Consider the following 19,210-nt stretch of genomic DNA (forward strand, 5'->3'; position numbering starts at 1 on the left):
TCCCCCAGCCTGTGGGGAAAGACTACCCTTCCTCCCCGCTGTCCCCTGTCCTGCTTTAGTATGCTGCTCTTTAAGGAGAATTTCTTCCAAGAATACTAAAGGCCTTATAGAAGTCATATGTGTTCCAGTTGAAACCATCCATAATGATTCCTCTGAAAATGAAAACTCAGTATTTAAAAAAAGAATTACTGGGCTGGGCGAGGGAGCGGGTAATGGGACTCTGCCAAGAATCCAATCAAAGCAAAAAACAACTATTTTCTTGCTGTGCATCTCCGGTTGTTGTTTGAGTCTGCTCACCTGGCCTTCCGTGGGCTCATTATGACCATCTCCTCTCTGGTTTCTTATCCCTGACCACTCTCCCTTTAACACATCACACACTCAAGGTGCATCTTCATAAGGCCAGCGTCTGGCTATAGGACTCATGTACCCCCAAATGTACAGCGTCTAATTCTAGCTGTAAGACTAAATTCTTAAAGGTCTCAGGCAGTGTCTAAGTCATTTTTTAGTCACCGCAGGACTTAGTTCATGGTGCTGAAGGGAGTACTCACTTACTACCTGCTGCCTGAATGATTTAAAAATTCAGCCAGTAAATCTGCTGCAAAACTTTTTTAAATGACTGCCCTAGAATAAGTCCTGCACCATGAATTTGCATCATTTATTCAACACATACTTAGTGATCATTTAGTATGAGTTAGATAGGCATTTGCTGTGTTGAATAATTTTCCATATAAAATTGGCCTTTCCTTAAGCAATGTTTATATTCAGAGATTTTTTTTTTTTTTGGACTAAAGAAACAGGAAAACACAAAATGTCTCTTAAGATTCATAAAATACATAATTTGGGTATCATTTTCAGGCTTCAAATCTATCATTTTTTAATCTCAAAAGAGGGCAATGCATGGGTCATAATTTGCTTTAGCCTATGACCTTTTAATTAGATTTGAAATCAAGTATATAAGATCTGGCAGATAAAAAACCATTCATGTGAAATAAAATTAGAAAAAATGAGAGTTTGGCTATTATCTCCATGCATTATCTGCAAATTTGCAAATGGTGATTTTCCAATAATTAGCTCTTTGGCTACAGTTAAAATTCATGGAGGTGAGTGTGTGCATGCAATATGCATTGTGTAATTTCAGATAAGAATGTAGGAAGAAGGGAAAAGGAGGTGTAACAGACTCATGGAAAGAATTGCCAGAACCATGAAGTTACACATATAGGATCCCCTTCCTCCCTCACCAGTGCTGTTAACTTTGTGGTCAGAGGTTCACCAGGAGAGCTCACTTGTGTAATATTCGCCATCCAGAATACTCTTTAAACCAAAAGGGAACTCAGAATTCTTGCAGCAACTCTGCCTTGGAAGGAACAGGACCATTTTATGTGCAGCCTCTGGGAGCCATCTTGTCTTTTTGGAACAACACCTGAATTTATATCACAGGTACATGCTCTTTAGTGCAGAGCTGCAAGCCATGTGGCCAGGCCTCTGCACCTTGCCCTGATGAAGTCCAGGGGCTCTAAGTTGGGAATTCCTAAAGGAACCTCAACTCAAGGCGGGAAAAATGTCCAAAGTCCTGTGCTCTATCATTTCATCTGTTTGGGTCTCTCAGAAAAGGGATCACACTGTCATTGTGGAATCTTAACTCAGTTCTCTGCAAAGCTGACCACCTAAACTAGTACTTTCTCCCCGAAGTCTCTATCTTTTCTTCCCTGCTCCAGTTCTTTCATCGCAGGTTTCTCTATCTTATACCCTATGTATTAATTCATTTTCCTTACTGCCTGTTTTTCTAATGGAATGTTAAGTCCTAGGAGGGTGGGAACTTTTACTGACCTTTTCACTATTGTATCTCAAGTATCTGGGACAGTGCCTGACCCAGAGTGGGTGCTCATAAATATATTTTGAATGAGTACATGAAGGAATGAATGAACAAATGAAGGACTATGACTTTTCAATTGAGTATTTGTTTCTGCTCTCCCTGACTTTTTGCTTTTAATTAGAATTGCTAAATGACTGATGTTGAACCTCTCAGGAAGTTCACTGGTTCCTTGAAACAATAAATGAAAATATTAAGCCCAATATCCAATGATACATGCCTACAGGACCCCTCTTAACAGGAAATAAGAGATTCTCTGACATGCTCTCAAACTGGGCCAAACTCGAGCTTATAAGTAATTGGTGAGATAAATGACAAGGGGTCAGCTTACAGGTGCCAGCCTTAGGCTTGGTCAGATTGCCATCTCTGTGTGGTCTGGCCTCCTGCAATGTCACAGACAATCTGTCTGTCATCACAGAGCAGGTGGCCAGGCAGGACTGTGGTTATGGATATGGTGACTATATCAGTTGCTAACCAGAGCCTTCGCTGTAGCTACAAGGAGATGATTGCTATATGGTTGCACTTTGTACTGGACAGGGGCCAAAAAGTTTACTTTACCCTATTACCAAAATCCATCTTCTGTCCGTATATGCCAATCCCCCTACTGGGGACTGTATATGCTTTATTAATTCATTTACCATGAACCAACTCCCCTAGAGGCTGGGGTCTGACTGGTAGACAGGCAGAGGCCCTGCAGTCTCAGACTCAACTTTCTTGATCCTCCATCTTTGTCAGGTTAATTACACTACCCACCTGTGTTTCTTAGAGACTCAAAGAGGACCTCAAATTTTTGTAAATTATTTCAAATTTCCAAGAAGAGTCCCCCCTTAAATTTCTGTTAACTAACAATGTTTTATGGAGGAGCAGAATAGAAACAGCCTTGTGGAAGATGCAAGGGGAATTTTCCCTTGTCTTTCCCATTATTTGATCTTAGGCCAGTGGTTTTTAGCTCTGGCTGAACTTAGCACCAATCAGGGAGCTTAAAAAAATACGAGTGCCCATATTCCACTTGAGACCACTGGGAACAGGATCTCCAAGAGTGGGCCTGGGCTTCAGCATTATTTTGAAACAACGCAGGAGATGCTATGTGCAGCCACATTTGGGCAAATCTCTTTGTACTTTCCCAACTTGTAAAAGGAGATTAATCATAATTCTCTCATTAGTTCACAAGGATTTCTTATCTAAAAATTGGATTGTAGGTGTTAACCAATTTTAATATTTACCCAAATGACATTTATTTTGGTCTATACCATCAGAACTCCTTAAACAAAACCAAAGATGGCTAAGACTTTTGTGTTAACAAGGATATGTTTTTAAAGAAAGGAAAATTAGGAAGCAGTTTCTGAACTTTTGTTACTCGGAATTGCTAAGGTCTCTTTAGGTCATGCTATGTAAGATTCTAAATTTTTAAAGAGACAAGAGCATATCATTATTCCCAGACACTTCCAGCAGTAGCAGAATCAGCATCATTAAAACCATGTACTGAGATATCCATAAATTCAGTCCATTTCCCCCACTGGTATCTTTGTTATGACCATTTTCAAGGGCTACTGTCTGGGCACTGTGGTAACCACTAAAACATTGGCAGTTCTCAGAAGATTCCAATCCTGGACCAGCAATTGAAGATGCAGTGAGGGAACTATGTATCATAGGCAATGCCTGAGAAAAGAGATTTATTGAAGAAGCTGAAGTTCAGTTTCTCAGGGATACTACTCTGGAACTGGATTGCCAGGAACGACTGCCCAGTACGGAGGACCCCTGGGATTTCATCTTGAGTCCCTATTGATGGAGTCTTTGAATCAATGTGGAGAGAAGTTTGCGCAAACTTAGTGAAAAAATTGAAGCCCTCCAGATAAAGTTCCCTGTTCGTAAAATTAATGTGACAAGCAAAAGCTTCCTTGGAGTTTAAAATGGCTCTATTTCAGGAGTTTCTCTTGTAGGTCAATGGAAACAAACCCGACTAGTATCCATGAAGGTGCAGGTATGATCCCTGGCCCTGTTCAGTGCGTTAAGGATCCAGCATTGCCATGAGCTGTGGTGTAGGTCTCAGACTTGGCTCTGATCCTGTGTTGCTGTGTCTGCAGTGTAGGCCAGCAGCTGTAGCTCTGATTTGACCCCTAGTGCCTAGGAACTTCCATATACCACACCTGCCCATGCCCCCCAAAAAATGGCTTTACTGGAAATTAAACCGTCAGATTATAATAGAAATGGGATCAAGTTGAACCATGACATATACGAAATATCGTCATACAGCAAGAATGCAGTGCCCCTTTTATTGACCACATAACCACACTCTACAAAATCAGGATGTGCAGGGAGTTCCCGTCGTGGTGCAGTGGAAACGAATCCGACCAGGAACCATGAGGTTGCAGGAACCTTGCTCAGTGGGTTAAGGATCCGGCGTTGCCGTGAGCTGTGGTGTAGGCTGCGGATGTGGCTCGGATCTGGCATTGCTGTGGCATAGGCTGGCAGCTGTAGCTCTGATTAGGCTCATCACCTGGGAACCTCCATATGCCGCAGGTGCAGCCCTAAAAAGACAAAAAGACAAAAAAAATAATCAGTATGTGCAAAAGCAGGATCTTTCATTACAGACTGAAAGTACTCTCAGACCTTAGGGGTGTCTGCTTTCCGGGAATATTCATTGTATAGAATTTCTTCATAGCAAAAACCACAGCATAACCATCATCAGTAATGAGACGACCTGATTAGGTTCAACCTAATTCAAGCTTTTTTTTTCTTTGTGGATATCACTTTTATGGAAATTTATGAAAAAAAAACACCATTTATTGAGTAATTACTATGATCGAGAATGATGTCTAGCACATTAAATACATTTTATCCTTTTCATAACTACTTGAAGATTTATGATCTAGGTTTTCCAAAGATATTGTGACTCACAGAGGTTAAAAACACTTCCCAAGGTAATACAGCCAACAGTAAGATTCATACCCAGATATTCTGACTCCAAAGCCTTAATTCTTAACCAGTCTCTGTTCTTTTCTTACCCACTAGTCAATCTAGATAATGCTTCTGCCATTAAGTTACTCACTGGTAACCTTCCCATGGGTCAGTTCTGAGATATAAACAAGATAATGTCCTTAAGATATTAAAGGGCAGAAATGGAAAATGAAAGTGTCAGGATTTTGCACAAGCCCAGCCCTTAACTGTAAGTTGCTCAAATGTAGAAATGCAGGCCTCTGATGTCCAAAGACTGACAAATTCACTGGAAGTGGGTGACTTTACAACGATGGAGCCCTGAGGAAGGATGGATTATAACTTTGAGTCTCCTGGGAAGGCTGCTTCCGCCCAGTGGCAGGGGCCACTGCCTGCATGGGTTCAGGGGTGGTATTCAACTGCTCAAAACAAAACAGAGAAGTAAAACTTTAATTGCAGGAACAAGACCTCAGGGAGGAGGAACCACAGTACTTAGAAGTCACCAAGAATTCCCATGGTTACCCTAGAAGTGACAGGGAATCAAATCAACAGCAAAGAAAACCTGGTGCAGTGGTTCATCTGGAGTTTCTTACTGTAAGACCACGGTTAATGCAAAGCTCCACTCCCTCTCCTTGTCTAGGCTGTGGACACTACAATGCTTTTCTCTTACGTAGAAATCAGTATCAGACTGAACCCATGAATGAGCAGATAGGTGAGCAGTGAAGACAGACAGGCAGAAAAAGAAATGAGATGGGGAGTAACTAGAGCTATAGTAACACACTGAAGAAGCCCCAAGCATGGAGAAAACAAAACCAAACCAAACCACACCACAAGGATGGTACCTCTGACCTAAGTAATTCAAAGTAAAAGTGAAAGGAATTGCAAGAAATACTTGTTTCCTCTATGATGAAAAAGTCTTGGCTGTTTTTGCCAAATATTAAATACTAAAAATAAAATTTGGAGTCCCTCTGATCATGTGTCTAACTTTTATGTGGACTGGCTAGAAAAAGAGGGCCTGATTCACAACATTTTCATTTGCTTTGAAAATGAGTTTGCTAAAAGATCCCCTGAAAGTTTATGGGGAAAGCATTCATGAAAATCAGAACCATCTTTACAGTATATCAAATCTTAGTGGTATCCCTATGGCGTCCCCAAAACATTAATGCTGAACTGCTTTGAATACCCCAAAACTGATTCTTGAGTCCAGAGGAAAGAATGGCAATCAGTATGCGAGATTACAATTAGGAAACAGCATTGCTATTGGAAGGTAAGTCACCACCCTCCCATATACAATATTTCTCCTTTCCAAAGCCACAGTCTGTAGCAGCCTATCTCCTTACCTAGAGCTTTGTGCCAGTGATGTAGCCTTTGATAATTCTTGCAATAAAAATCCAGTCATGTATGACATTCAGGAGGGAGCAAAAGGTTTGATTTGCCTTGGGGCCCTGGAACCCTTATAAAAATGACTTTAAAGAGAAATGAAAGGGAAAAAAAATAGGGGCTCAGAAATTGAGCCAAATCAAAGGTGGTGCCAAATCACTAGGTACTAGACTGCCTTTTAATGGTTCTAGGTAGTGGAAAAGACTACTTAACATAGATTTTTCCCCCAAAATAGCCAAATTAACCTAAATATTGATGTAAATTGGAAGGAAAAAAACGAAGGAATAAACAGAACCAAGATGTTGTCTCAATGCCTTCCCAGTTGCTAACAAGAGGGACTTTGGGCCCACTGGACTATAAATGTTTAAGAACAAGGCTTTTATCACCCCATGTCACAGGGATGCTTACACCTTGAAGAAAATCTGAGCTTTCACTAAGTCCCTAATATCAATAATAGGCCACACCTTTTCTTTTCTTTTTGTCGTCTTTTTGCTATTTCTTGGGTCGCTCCCGCGGCATATGGAGATTCCCAGGCTAGGGGTCCAATCGGAGCTGCAGCCACCAGCCTACACCAGAGCCACAGCAACGCTGGATCCGAGCTGCGTCTGTGACCTACACCACAGCTTATGGCAACGCCGGATCGGTAACCTACTGAGCAAGGGCAGGGACCGAACCCGCAACCTCATGGTTCCTAGTCAGATTCGTTAACCACTGCGCCACGACAGGAACTCCGGCCACACCTTTTCTTCAAAATCTATCTTCATGAGATAAGAGTCCACTTGCATATTCACTTAGTATTGCCATTCAGTCCCTTCAGTTAGCTCCATCCTATTGCTGTGGGCGGAGTCTTTGGTTATATGCTTTTCTCCATGCCATTTACAAAGCAGCCACTTTTCCCTCCAGGCCCCTTTCCTTGAGTGTGAGCCAAATGTCTGCTGCCTCTCACACTCTCTTGAAGTCAGGACCCTAAGTAATTTTTGACTGAGGACACTCGCTAACAGAGAGATGGTGACCTTCTGCTACTCCGCATATGTCATTCTGTTCTCATCCACTAGTCAGTGCAGTCCAACAAAAAGTTGGTGTGCAGAGTGGGTTCCAAGAAAGTTTCACTCATTGTATCTTCCCAGGAGTCATTCTTCCCTCAGTGAGTGAAACTTTCTTTTATTGAGGGAAGAATGATTCCTGGGAATATACAAGAGAAGAAGCTTAGAGTTTCCTTCAAGCTGAGTGTTTACAACCACTAGATAGATGTGCAGACCCCTGCTAATTAAAGCGTGTTCCTCATTCAGGCAGCATCCCTATCACTTGTGAGTTTGCTAGAAATGCAGATCCCAGGCCTGCATCAGATCAACTGCAAAAGAAACTTCAGTTTCCAGGTGATTCATATGCACATTCATGTTTGAGGAGCACTGGTGTAGAACACGGTTTTCAACCTCCATTACACATAGGCGTCAACCAAGGAAACTTAAAAATAATTGTTGATGCCTGGGTCCCACCCCCAGCGAGTCTAAGATACTCAGTCTGGGGTGTGGCATAAGCACTGGGGTTTTTAAAAGCTCCCCAGGAGATTCTGAGGTGCAGTGAGAGTTGAGAGCCACTGTCAAAGAGGCAGAGGAGGGCTAATCGCCACCTCGACCCTTGCCTCACAGTCAAAGGTGGGATTCCTGGAGTTAGAATCTCTCTTCTCCTGTGTCCTGGCTGCCCCAGAGCTGCACTGTAAGTATGGGGGGAAATTCTACTAAGGAACCTAACTTTAGCCAAGCACACCAGTGGCAAACATCAACTCATGCTTTAAAAATACCAACTTGGGGTCAGGCTTGAGAGGTACATCAGAGTCTCAAGATGGGACACTCAAATCTGCATTTTTAACTATCTTCCCAGGTGTGTCTGATGTGCAGCCAGGTTTGTGAACTCCACAGTGGGTCTAGCCTTTCATCCTGCCAAGTCATTAAGGATTTGTAAGGATGAATGAGCTGTCAAGAGAGCAAGGGCCTGGTGCAGTGCTCCTTTATTAATTATGGGGAAGTGATGTATTGGCAATGATAATGCTTCTCTTGGAAAGGGCAATGAATGGTTCGTCGATTGCTGCATTAGGTCTTTCCCAACTTAACCTTAATGCTCAGCTTTTACTCCTCTCTGTAGGTTTAAAAGCTGCAGGGTTTTCACATTAAACAGCCTCTTGGTCTTTATTCCCTGGTGAGCTGCAATCTTTGAGGGAAATACCAACAGGGAGAATCTTTCAGAGTTCTTGGCTGGGGGGGGGTTACCCCCCTTCCCCATCCGTATCTGCATGTGTCAGCAGCTACTAGCCAGCGTGTTGCTGTGCAGGTCTGATATGTAGGAAAAACACGGAGTGAGGATTTCAGAGAAAATCATTGATACACCCCGGTTCCCTCTGCTAAAAAAAACAAAACAAAACAAAAAAAGAAACAAGCTTCCTTTAGCAGAGAGATAGAAAGTGAAGGAAGAAAGATATATCTGGATGAACAATTTCAGAGGTGAGAAACGGGTAGGCGAGCCGGGGTTGGGGTTCTGGCTGTAGGGTGAGGCGATGAAGGTTGCAAAGAAAAGTTGCAGCGCGGGTCTGCGCGTGTAATCGATGGGCCCGGCGCCGGAGAGAGCGCTAGCGCGCGGCCGGAACGCACTGCGGGGCCGAGGGCCAGGAGGACAGCGAAAAATCTCCGCGGCAGAGGCTGAGAGGCTGGAATCGCTCCCCGCTCGCCGCGAACTCCAAAAACGCGCTGGCTCCGCTGGCCAGCGGTGGTCAAGGGCGCCGGGGTGGGGGCGTGCAGGGGGCCGGGGAGAGGGTGGCGGGGCCGAGCGCGCGTGAGAGCGAGTTCGAGGCTACGGGCGGGCGGGCGGGTGTGCGCGGGAGGGAGGGAGGGAGGGGAGCGCGCGCGCCGCCCGGGCCCCGGCCCTCCCAGCCTCCCGGCCTCCGCTTTGCCTCACGCCCGCGCGCACCGGCTGCCCGCCGCCGCCGCCGCTCCTGCTCGCGCCGGCGCTGCACGCGAGTCTGCCCGCCGCCGCCTGCTTTGTGCTTCCCTCCGAAGATGGGAGCGACCTCTCCCCGCTCGAGAGCTATTTAAAAGGAGAGAGTGCGCGGTATTTCGTACTAGCGTGAAAGAACCGGGGAAGGATCCAGTCACACTCCCCCAGACCAGGTAGGATCTTCTGACGGGCAGCAGAAGGGATTTGGCCAGATACCGCCAACTATTTTCCATTTGTCGTTCAGAAGACTACACTTTCCTCGGCTTTGGCAAAGGACCGGCTCCTAAATTATGAGTGTGTGTGTGTGTGTGTCCCTATCCATTTTCTGGGGTATCCGCGCTTCTTTGGGAGTGAAATTGCTCGGGCTGGTGCGTCTGGGCTTTGAGTGTGCCCGCCTGCCAGTGCCGGCTGCTGGAGGAAGAAAGGGCTGCTAAGGAGAGATGCTGCACCCTGCACCGCTCTGGGGCTTGAGGATTCAGGGCGCGAAGAGCTAAGTTCACCCGGAAAGCAGCGCTGCTGGGGATCCAGGCGTCCCCACCCACTGGGCTCCGCGGTCATCCTTCCTCCTGGTAATCCCTGGGGTCTCCCCCAAGGCCACGCGCGTGAGTCTCCTCTTTTCTGACCAGCCTTGGGTGCTCCTTCAGCAGGGACTGCGGAGAGGAGGGAGGTGTGGCCGGGGCGGGGGGACAGGCAAGGGAGAGATGCAGCGGGGGAGTGGGCTGAAGGGTCCCAGTCTCTGGGCACTCTGGCGGGGTATGCGTTGGGGATTCTGCACGCACAGGCATCTTTCCCTAGGAGATTAGAAGGGAACTTTGCCGCTGCATTATCTGCTTCTGGAGCTTTGCTGGCTCTTGGGGAAATGGTCTGTGTTCTGGGATGTGAGGATATCCTTCTTGGCTCCTCCTTTAATGAAGAAGAGGGAGGTCTTATGGGTGGACAGTCGGCTACAGAATCCGAATCCACCCAGGCAATGCTTTTAAAAAATACGGTATGTGTGCATCCTTGATTTTTAAAATCTCCCAACCCTCATGGATTCTGTTGCCTGTTTGATGAATGGCTTGGGCTGGCAGTTTGTATTTCCCTCTCCAGACAAAGTGGCAACGGTTGGGTTGAGAGCATAGTGGTCCAATGGAACAAAGAATTTTTTTGAAAAAGCAATATGCATGGTGTCCGCAGTCCTTGGAAAGAAAGTCATGCTTTGCACTAGGTATTTGTTTAACCCCCCCTTTGCCTGGCTCCCTTGCTGGCGCTATCTCCTACTGCTAGTCAGCCACTAGTGGTTGTGAATATAACAATACAAACTTTATCCTGCTGGAGGTGTAAAGACTAAAAAGAGAAATAAGGAATCTCAGTAGGAGGTGTAGTGGAAGAAGCTTTTGTAAACCTGACAGATGTGGTAAAGAACTACAGGCATCCCTATCATGGAGGAGCTGGTGGAGTCGGTGGAGAGTCTGATCAGAGCTGGTTAAAGGCATAGATTGAGTATCTCCAAATGGGAGCACTTGAAGTCCACGACCCATCATCTCTGTGAGGATTTCCTAAGGGAAATGAGAAGCAGCCAGGAAAGGGATTCTGAAAGTGTTCCTCCCACCCACTACCTCCAAAACACACACACACACACACACACACACACACACACACACACACACACACACAATTTTTCCTTTCTTTCTCAGAGCTACTCCTGCAGCCATTCAGGAAAGCTGGTAGGAAAATGTACTTAGATGTTTCATTCATTTCAGAAAAGAAAACAAAGCTGGAATAGAAATGATTGCTTTTAGGTTCCTCTTTCAAATTGTCTTACTTGGATTTGGCTGTGTGGGTTTGCTAAACTTGCCTGATTGCAATAGGTTAGGTTGGTGTGGAAAAAAAAAAAAAAAGGAGGAAGGAAGAGAGAGAGCTCCATCTTAGTGAGTGAGGAGGTGGGGGGAGACCCACTTATTTCGTCAGAAGCAAGATGTGTTTTCTTAAACGGTTTTCATTTTAGGGACTGCCTGCTTGAAGGATGCCATTTGGATCTAAGGGCTCTTTAGCTAAGATTTTTCCAACCTATTAAAAAAAGCCCTGATTTCCCCCCCTAAAATGGCTCTTTTATTAAATATGGAATGATTAATTCCTAAGGAAAAAGAAAAAAAAACTGGACAGAGGTAAAATATTATTTACTGTTTAGATGTGCAGGGACAGTAAAGGATGTAAGTGTCCAGGACAGTCAGACTTGCTTTACTCTGCCTGAAAGCTTAGCAGGGCCAGAAGAGGAAGGTAATGAATTAAAAGAATCTGCAGACTGTGCCTTATTTCTGTCTTTGTATCTATCTACCTATCTACCATCTATCTTTCTGTTTACTTTATCTTTGATATGTGATGGTTTCTAACAGTATCATTTCAGATTAAGATTAAGAACTAGATAATAACCCTTTTGTTGACCATGAAAGGGAAGAAAAGTGTATAGCCCTGGCAGTGCTCTAACTCCAAATGAAATGACAAAAGGAAGGTGAAGTGTCATCAGTAACACCTGCAAGACTGTTTTGCAGGAATTACATTAATTGCTCTTTCAAACTTACTATGTTTTGGGGAAAAAAAATCCAAGAGGGCTTCAGCATTTTGTTAGCAAGCTATATTTAACATGTTTTTTTAATCACACAAAAATAGACTTATTTATCTTGCAAAGTAAAACGCATGGTTCCTTCTCAGTACTTAATCTGTTTCTTCGACAAAATAAATGCTCTGTAGATCCAATGAAGTTGCATTCCCCCTTTAAAGCAAGTATAAAGCGTGCATTTAGCTCATGGATGGGTTTCTCCCAAAGTAAAGGCATTTTAGGACTGTACCATCTGATTTTCATGTTGTAATTCAGTAACAGAAGCCCATTCTCCATGATACCTTCAGGTAGAGGGAGAAACGCATGTAGGTAAGAAGCAAGCAGTCTCTGGTCTTCCCCATCAGCATAGGAATAAACAAGATCCAAACCGAAATAGAAATTAAATCTGGAAAAAGAAATGCGCAATTAAAAGAACACGGTAGAGCACATATCTTGCATGTTTGATATTTTTGCAATGTGTATGTATGTTGCTTTTCACTAAAAAATTAAATCATTTCTTTACATTTGCTGAGAACTTGGGACTCAATCTCTCTTCTTCCTGATCCTTCCATCCTCTTTTCGTCCTCTAAGGGATAAACGTACCTTGTCAGAATGTCTTCCAATATCATCCATACCTCATGGTCAGACCCCCTCATCAGAACCTCTACTAAATAATCTCCCATCTGATTAAATTCTCCTGCTCCCTCTTGTGGCAAATATTCTTGACTTTAGATTCCAGAACCGGCCTCCCTCAGCTGCCTATCCCTTAGGTTCTAATTTTCATTGGTAACTGGGGCTAATGACGCCAGTAGGTTGCTAAACCAGCAGTTTCCAATTTTCTCTCTGAACAAAGGAATGTCTATCCCTTGGAGATGCCCTTGAGATTTAGTGGAAGTCAATGTCAGATGTTCTCAGATCCAGCAAGAAGGACTAGGTTCTGGAAAGGTGAGCTTTCAGGGTCTTGCCTCTGAGATTTTGATTTGAACTCGGGGCTAGTCCAGTGGTACATCATGAAGTGCAGGGGGCTTATTTTCAGTTTTATGTCTTTCTCTTCCAGAAGATACCTCTGTGTATATAAATGTGTCTTTATTTCTCTGAGGTGCTTTCTGTTCTTGCCTCCCTTCCTCCTCAGCCTCTCATGCACACCCCCCCCCACACACACAACATACACACATCACAGAGGATATTTTATACAATATATTTAAAGACTTCAACTAATTAATGTTTAGGTTCTCAGTAGAGTTTGTAAGTCAAGCAGCTTATTTTCTGAACTGGAGACTCCTAGGGTAAACTACTCTTACTGGCATGTTTTCATCAGTTGAGAATACAAATGAGATCAGGCGCCTTTTTCTAGTGTGTTGACTCGATGTGGAAGACAACTGCTTACAGTTCCTGCAGCCTCAAGTGTTTTTTGTAGGCTGTCTTTGCTGGCAATTCAGTATTGAACCCTAAGTGTCTGATGTCTCCATTTGTGATTGTCCTTTGATCTGAACACCCAAGAGGCAATAGAAACAGACAGACCAAGGTTCACAAGAATCCCATTTGCTCTTTACCTGCAACTTTCTAGCCAATGTCAGGAGGAAGAGGAGGAGAAAGTCCTGTCTGCTGAAGTGAGCGAAACGTGCTGGTGATCAAGGGCAAGTATGTTATAGGCAGCTGTCTAGAAAGTGATTTGAGAAGCACAAAACATCCCTGGACTCCAGGCATTTATCCATGGCCAATATAGGATCAGAAATTCTCACCATTAGAGATACTCATTTTGTATAAAGTGATTCTATCTAATAGATCCTTAATAGAAGGCAATGATGCTGCCTAGGAAATTGCTACCATTCATTCTCACAAACCATTAGCATCTGTTCATTTTTTAACTTGAATTGGTTTATCAGATCAACTGGCAGATAGGAAAGCCCCAAGGGCCTGGAACACAGGAAGATGCAGAGGAAGTGAAAGAAGTTTGAAACTGGGTTACTGTCCAGTTTGTGTCCCCAGAGGGGCCCTTCTGGTGGGGAAGTGCCTGGGAACTAGGCTACTTGAAGCAGTCTCACTCTACTCTGTCTGGGTAGAGTGCAGTCAGACAGAGGTCAAGGTAAACTGACACCCTGACATTTTACTTCTGGGGCAGCAAAGTTAACACAAGTTTGATCTTTCTTGAAAATTTAGCCTATTTAAATCTTCTGAGAAATGGGTGAAATATGCCCCCTACTGTGAAATGATATCCTTCAAATCTTGAATGGCTTCTCCTGTATCATTTTGGAATAGTCTTACCATTAACCAGTAAATATTCACACTTTCCAGCTAGTGTGATGCTCATTCAGACAATTTTTTTTTTTTTGCCTGTGTAATCAACATAGAAACATCAATGTAAATATTCAACTCCACCTTAATTTTTCAAAAAAGAGAAAAAGTTATCACTCTGGCAATGTCATTTCATGTGAAGTCAGACTAATTAGAAATTTCCTGGTTGAATCCAGTGTGAAATGAAGTCAAGAAGACAAGAGGGTGATTCAGCAAGTTACTTCAATCCAACCATGATATTTATTGAGCACTCAGCATATACAAGGCACTGTGCTGGGCTTTTCAGAGAATGCAGATGATGAAGAGGAGTTTCTTGACATTTATTTAACACCCATTATGTTCCAGACATCAGTTGAAGTACTCTGCACATTTTGTCTCTTTTGATGCTCAGAAGTGCCCTTGCAAGGAAGCATCCTGGTCCCAGTTTAAAGATGAAGTCTAGGGCTTAAATAACTTGTTCAAGGGGGAATAGGTGATGGCACCAGTTTTTGAGGCTATTCCAAAGCTATGCTCTTGGCACTGTGTTCCTGGTTCTTAGGGAGGCCATGGTCTAGAACACTAAAATACTGGGCTGAGTGGGGTGGCTGCAACTGAGCCCAATGCTGTGGAGTTGAAAAGGAGAAGAGAACACTGGAAAAGGGTTCATGGAGAAGACAGCATTTTAGTTTGTTCTCAAAGAGCGAAAAGCACTTTGAAAGTAAATGAAGCCTCCCTATTTATTGTAACCATTTATTTATTGTACATGAAGCCTCTCTATTTATTGTAACCAACTAATTTTTGACAAAGGACCATCCTGGAGCCAGGTTAGGGCCATTTCCTTCAGACCAGCTGTGGGTCCCAGTCAGGATCATGCCACTGGAACTGTGGATCTGGAACATGATAGCATAAGCCATTGTGCATGTGTGTTTCACACAGGAAAGCAAAAAAGATGATGAAGTTCCAGCACACCTTGAAGGAGAGAAGCTGTATCAGTCGGGAAGGTGAGGCAAAGAATAGACCATCTGCCCACCCGTTCCTGCCTTAAATTTAATGGTTATGTCTTCTGTACCAACACAGGCGGTTTTTCTTTCATTCCGTATCATCGAATGGCTCTCATGCTTTCTCCTTTGAGCTTCTCCAGTTCCTCACTTCTGCTTCCCCCTAAATCATAGGACCCAGAGCCTCCTTTAGCTCTGCTCTGATCCATATATAGCATCCAGTCCTAGCATCAGGTCTAGAGAATCGGTCTGCTTACTCTGCGTGCCAACCGCAGCTTCCTCTGTGCACCATAGTACAGCTCCCAAAGTGAGTGGCATCAGCCAGGGGCTAAAGGATAGAGTTTGGAGAGATGCTCAGTCATCTGTCAGATGCCCCTCAGCAGTTGCAGGTCATTCTTTTAAAAACATCTACCTTTCAAATGTTGGGGGATGTGAGCCCCCTAGAGCTGAAATTTGTGACTTGGTGTTGGGCACAGTTAATGCCTCTGTTCTGCTGTCTCCTCACTGTCTTTCTTCTCCTGGCTGTGCAGCTGTCCATGGCCCCTTTTCAGAACTTCTTAGCTGTGCTCTTTCTGCTTAGAACTCTAGCTATCTCTGGAAAACATATCAGAGATCATCTAGTTTTTTTTTTTTTTTAAGCAAATTAGCACATGGAGGCAATATGAAATTAAATGACTTTATACTAGCGAAGTGGGACATTGTTGAATCCAGGTCTATGACTTTGAAGTCATTTCACCAAAAGTTACCTCACCCTTTTTCCTTTGATAATATAGAAATCCTCTTGAAATGTGCCTGTGTTTTCTGGCCACATGAGTCGCTGGATGTCTAGCAATGATTTCCTAAGGCGGAAAGAGAATTATGACTTTTGCTTCTAGATTGAGGATGTTGAGGAATACAATGAAGGCCCCTACTATACTCAGATTAGAATTCTCTAAAGTCAGCAAGCATGTCATGTTAGTGTTGATATTTGTTAGAGTCCAACAAATGGTATATTTAACATTGTGCGAGAACCTTAGCTTCTCCATGCCTTCTTTTCTTCATCTATTAAATGGGGGAAGTAATAGTAAAGAGCCTTATGAGGTTATTGAGGAATAGTACATTAATATTGGTAAAACACTTGGAACTTTATTGAGTGCTCAGTAAGGTCTGGCCCTTACTGCTTGAGAGATGGCCAGTGAGAGAGTGCCGTTTCTGCCTATGGACATGCTCACTGGCAGATCACCATGGAGAGCTGGAAGATAAGGACATGCATAATGACATATACCAAAGGTCACAAAACTGTTTTTTACAGGACCGCATAGTAAAGATTTGGGGCTTTAGGGACCACAGGTCTGTCACAATTACTCAACACTGCAGTTGGAGCATGAAAGCTGCCCTTGACAATCCTTAAATGAATGAACATGCTGTGGTCCATCAAACATTATTTACTGACACTGAAATTTGAATATTTAATTTTCACATGTGGTGACTTACTCTTTTTGAAATTTTTTCAATTATTTTAAACGTATTAAAGATTAAATAGGCATTATAAAAATGGTGGGCTCTTTGACCTCTTAGCCATGTGTTTGCCCCTCTAAGACACAGATAGACAGTTAGATACATAGGCCATCATGGGGGGCTGCAGGAACCCTGGCAATTGGAGTTGGTATCCTGGGAAGAGAGCTGGCCTAGAAACTCAGAGACCTTGTTTTAGAGCCAAGCCCTATCACTTCTGGGATGTGTGGCTTTGGAAAAATTTTTTAAGTTATCATGGCCTGAGTTTTCATGTGGGAAAAAGGCAAAGTTAGATGACTTTTAGAGACCTTCTGAGCATTAAAAGCATGAGAAAAGAGAACAGGGGGTATAGTTAGGTAATTTTTATTGAATAATTTTTAGTTGTCTACTAGGAATAGTAAACCTGGAAAGGTAGACAGTTGATGTATTAGGCATGATGACCTTGAATGGCAAAGTGAGGGATTAGAATATCATAGATTGAGATTGTTAGCAGAATTCCTCAATTTTACAGATTGAGGTGAGAAAGGGGAAAAGACTTGTCCAAGGCCACATGACTGGCTAGTGGAACCCGAGACCAACACTCATTTCTTTTGACCCTTGGACCAACAACCCTTCTGGGTACCGCATTGCTCCAAGCAGCATGGTAGAATGCAGTTAACTTCACTTGTATGACTGACCTCACAGGGGATGATTCTCATAAATTACAGAAGCTGTTTTTAGTATTTTCCAAACATGATTTCATACCCCAACATATCTAAGAAGATAGATCTGTGAGTAATCCCATTATAGAGAAGGGCGATTGCAAAAGAGTCAACCTAAGGCCTTGCACTCCAGCAGTCTTTGGCCTGGCTTCCTGCTGAGTGTCTTTTAAAAAATTTCAGCTCAGATGTTATTTCGTCAGCAAACCCTTCCCTAATACCCTAGGAGGTTAGGTCCTCTATTACTTACTCTTACAGGACTGTGCTTTGCCTTCATAGCATCTATCAGTTAATAAATGCTTCTTTCTGTCACAGTTTGAAGAAACATTTCTTTTTGTAACAATTTAAATTCACATCTGTCATCTGTCTTCCCAGCTAGATAATAAATTCCAGGGAGAGAGAGACTGTGTCTGTTTAGTTCATGGTTCTAGCCCCAGTACCTTGCACTTTGCCAGACACATAATAGACATTTAGTGTTTGCCTTACCTGGTAGAGAAGCTAGCTGTATGTTTCATAAACTGAACTCAGATATTTCTATAAAATTCCATATTTTCCTTTCCTCAAAGCTACTCAATTTATTTCTCTAAACAAAAAATTTGCTTAGTTCTTTTCTAAGCTGCTTCCATTTTAAAAATGGATTTTTTCTGTATACATACGCACTTGGTTTTAGAGTCCTGTCGGTGTGTAAATTGTCTGGAGCTTTAGAAAATTGTAACATAGAATATTGATGAAGGATCACCAGTATGTGAGCATCTATCAATTTGAGTTTTGAAAAAAAAAATATTTGATTTCCTGCTTCTGTTCTGTTCAAGAGCATCTTATCCTTTGAAGGATTGTGCTTTCTGATGATGCATGGAAATTTAAAAGACTAAAAGAACTTCAAGCTGATAGGTTTCCATTCCCCCAAAAAGCAATCTACCTGAAGATGAAGCTTAATGACTCAGGGAAAAAGCTGATGAAATTCACCTGCCTCTGCTCACATAACCAGCATTTTCCTTGTTAAAAAAGATTTTTTTTTTGTAAAGGCATTCTGCATGTTCCTATCACATAGCTTGAAAATGGATTCTGTATCAAACATCCCCTGTCCCAAGAGGCTGACCAGAAAGTAAAAAGAGTGACTGCAAAGATTTACTCTTGAGTTAAAGGGAACAAGTGGGGTGGGTGAAGCTCCATAAAAAAAAAAAATACTCTAATTGAAAAAGTAAAGCTTCTCACCACCTAAGGCTTCCAGTTTGGGGTGTATGTTTCTGCATCTTGTAGACCTCTGTTCAGAACTTGTGGATGGAACCTGGTTAGAAGTCTCTGAAGACTCCCATGTATCTGGTTCTTTGTTATGTGTCTCTCTAGTGTCCTAGCATCCTTAGCTGTTTCTACTTAAGGAAAGTAGAATAAACCCTTGGCAAAATCATGAAGTACACATAAATGACTCTCAGTGATGTAATCTCCCCTTTGGGGGGGCCTCTGTTGATCTCCTACTAGGGTCCACTTTTCTCTGCCCTCTTCTCTCTTACCTCTTCACACACTCACCAAGGGGCTTTGTATTTTGGTGCTGTCTGAAACATAAAAATCTGTGAAAATGAGCCCATTTGATATGTTATTTCTCATCAACCTCTTAGTGATATTACAATAAATGCTGACATCTAATTTTTAGGTACTACCTTCCATCAAGGACCTTTTTCGCCTTCTGCTTTAAACATGCCTCATGCCCTTTATGCCAGTTCTGCCCTCTTGTCCAGTTCTGCCTTTTTGCCTTCCTAACCTTCATGCCAAGATCACCTCCATCCAAATCATGCAAGGTGCTTGTTAAAATTCAAATATGGGGGTTCCTCTTTGGTACTACTGCATATGTGATGATAGGTTCTGGTTATCTGCACTTGAATGAATTTCCCAGATGATGCTCTGGTGAAGTGAATTTGAAGAGACATTTTTCTATGCCTTTAGTCATGTTATTTCTTCCTTCTGGAATGTCCTCGCCCTCTCTGGCTTCTGTCATCTT

At 43.0% G+C, this 19,210-nt stretch overlaps 1 protein-coding gene across 11 annotated transcripts in view; it reads left to right on the forward strand.

The window, feature by feature from the left end:
- Positions 1-19,210, forward strand: part of SLC8A1 (solute carrier family 8 member A1) — a 420,023-nt gene that overhangs the window by 45,070 nt on the left and 355,743 nt on the right. For 7 of the 11 annotated variants that reach the window (XM_047782207.1, XM_047782214.1, XM_047782215.1 and 4 more), the window contains exon 1: positions 9,146-9,345. The exons of 2 other annotated variants lie outside the window; for them this stretch is intronic. The gene's annotated coding sequence lies outside the window, so the exon portion shown is untranslated. Of the gene's footprint in view, positions 1-8,637; positions 8,683-9,145; positions 9,346-19,210 lie in introns of those variants that run through there. 2 more of the 11 variants (XM_047782212.1, XM_047782217.1) reach the window with 2 other exon arrangements.

Source organism: Phacochoerus africanus, chromosome 5 (genome assembly GCF_016906955.1).
Source record: "Phacochoerus africanus isolate WHEZ1 chromosome 5, ROS_Pafr_v1, whole genome shotgun sequence".
NCBI lineage: Eukaryota > Metazoa > Chordata > Mammalia > Artiodactyla > Suidae > Phacochoerus > Phacochoerus africanus.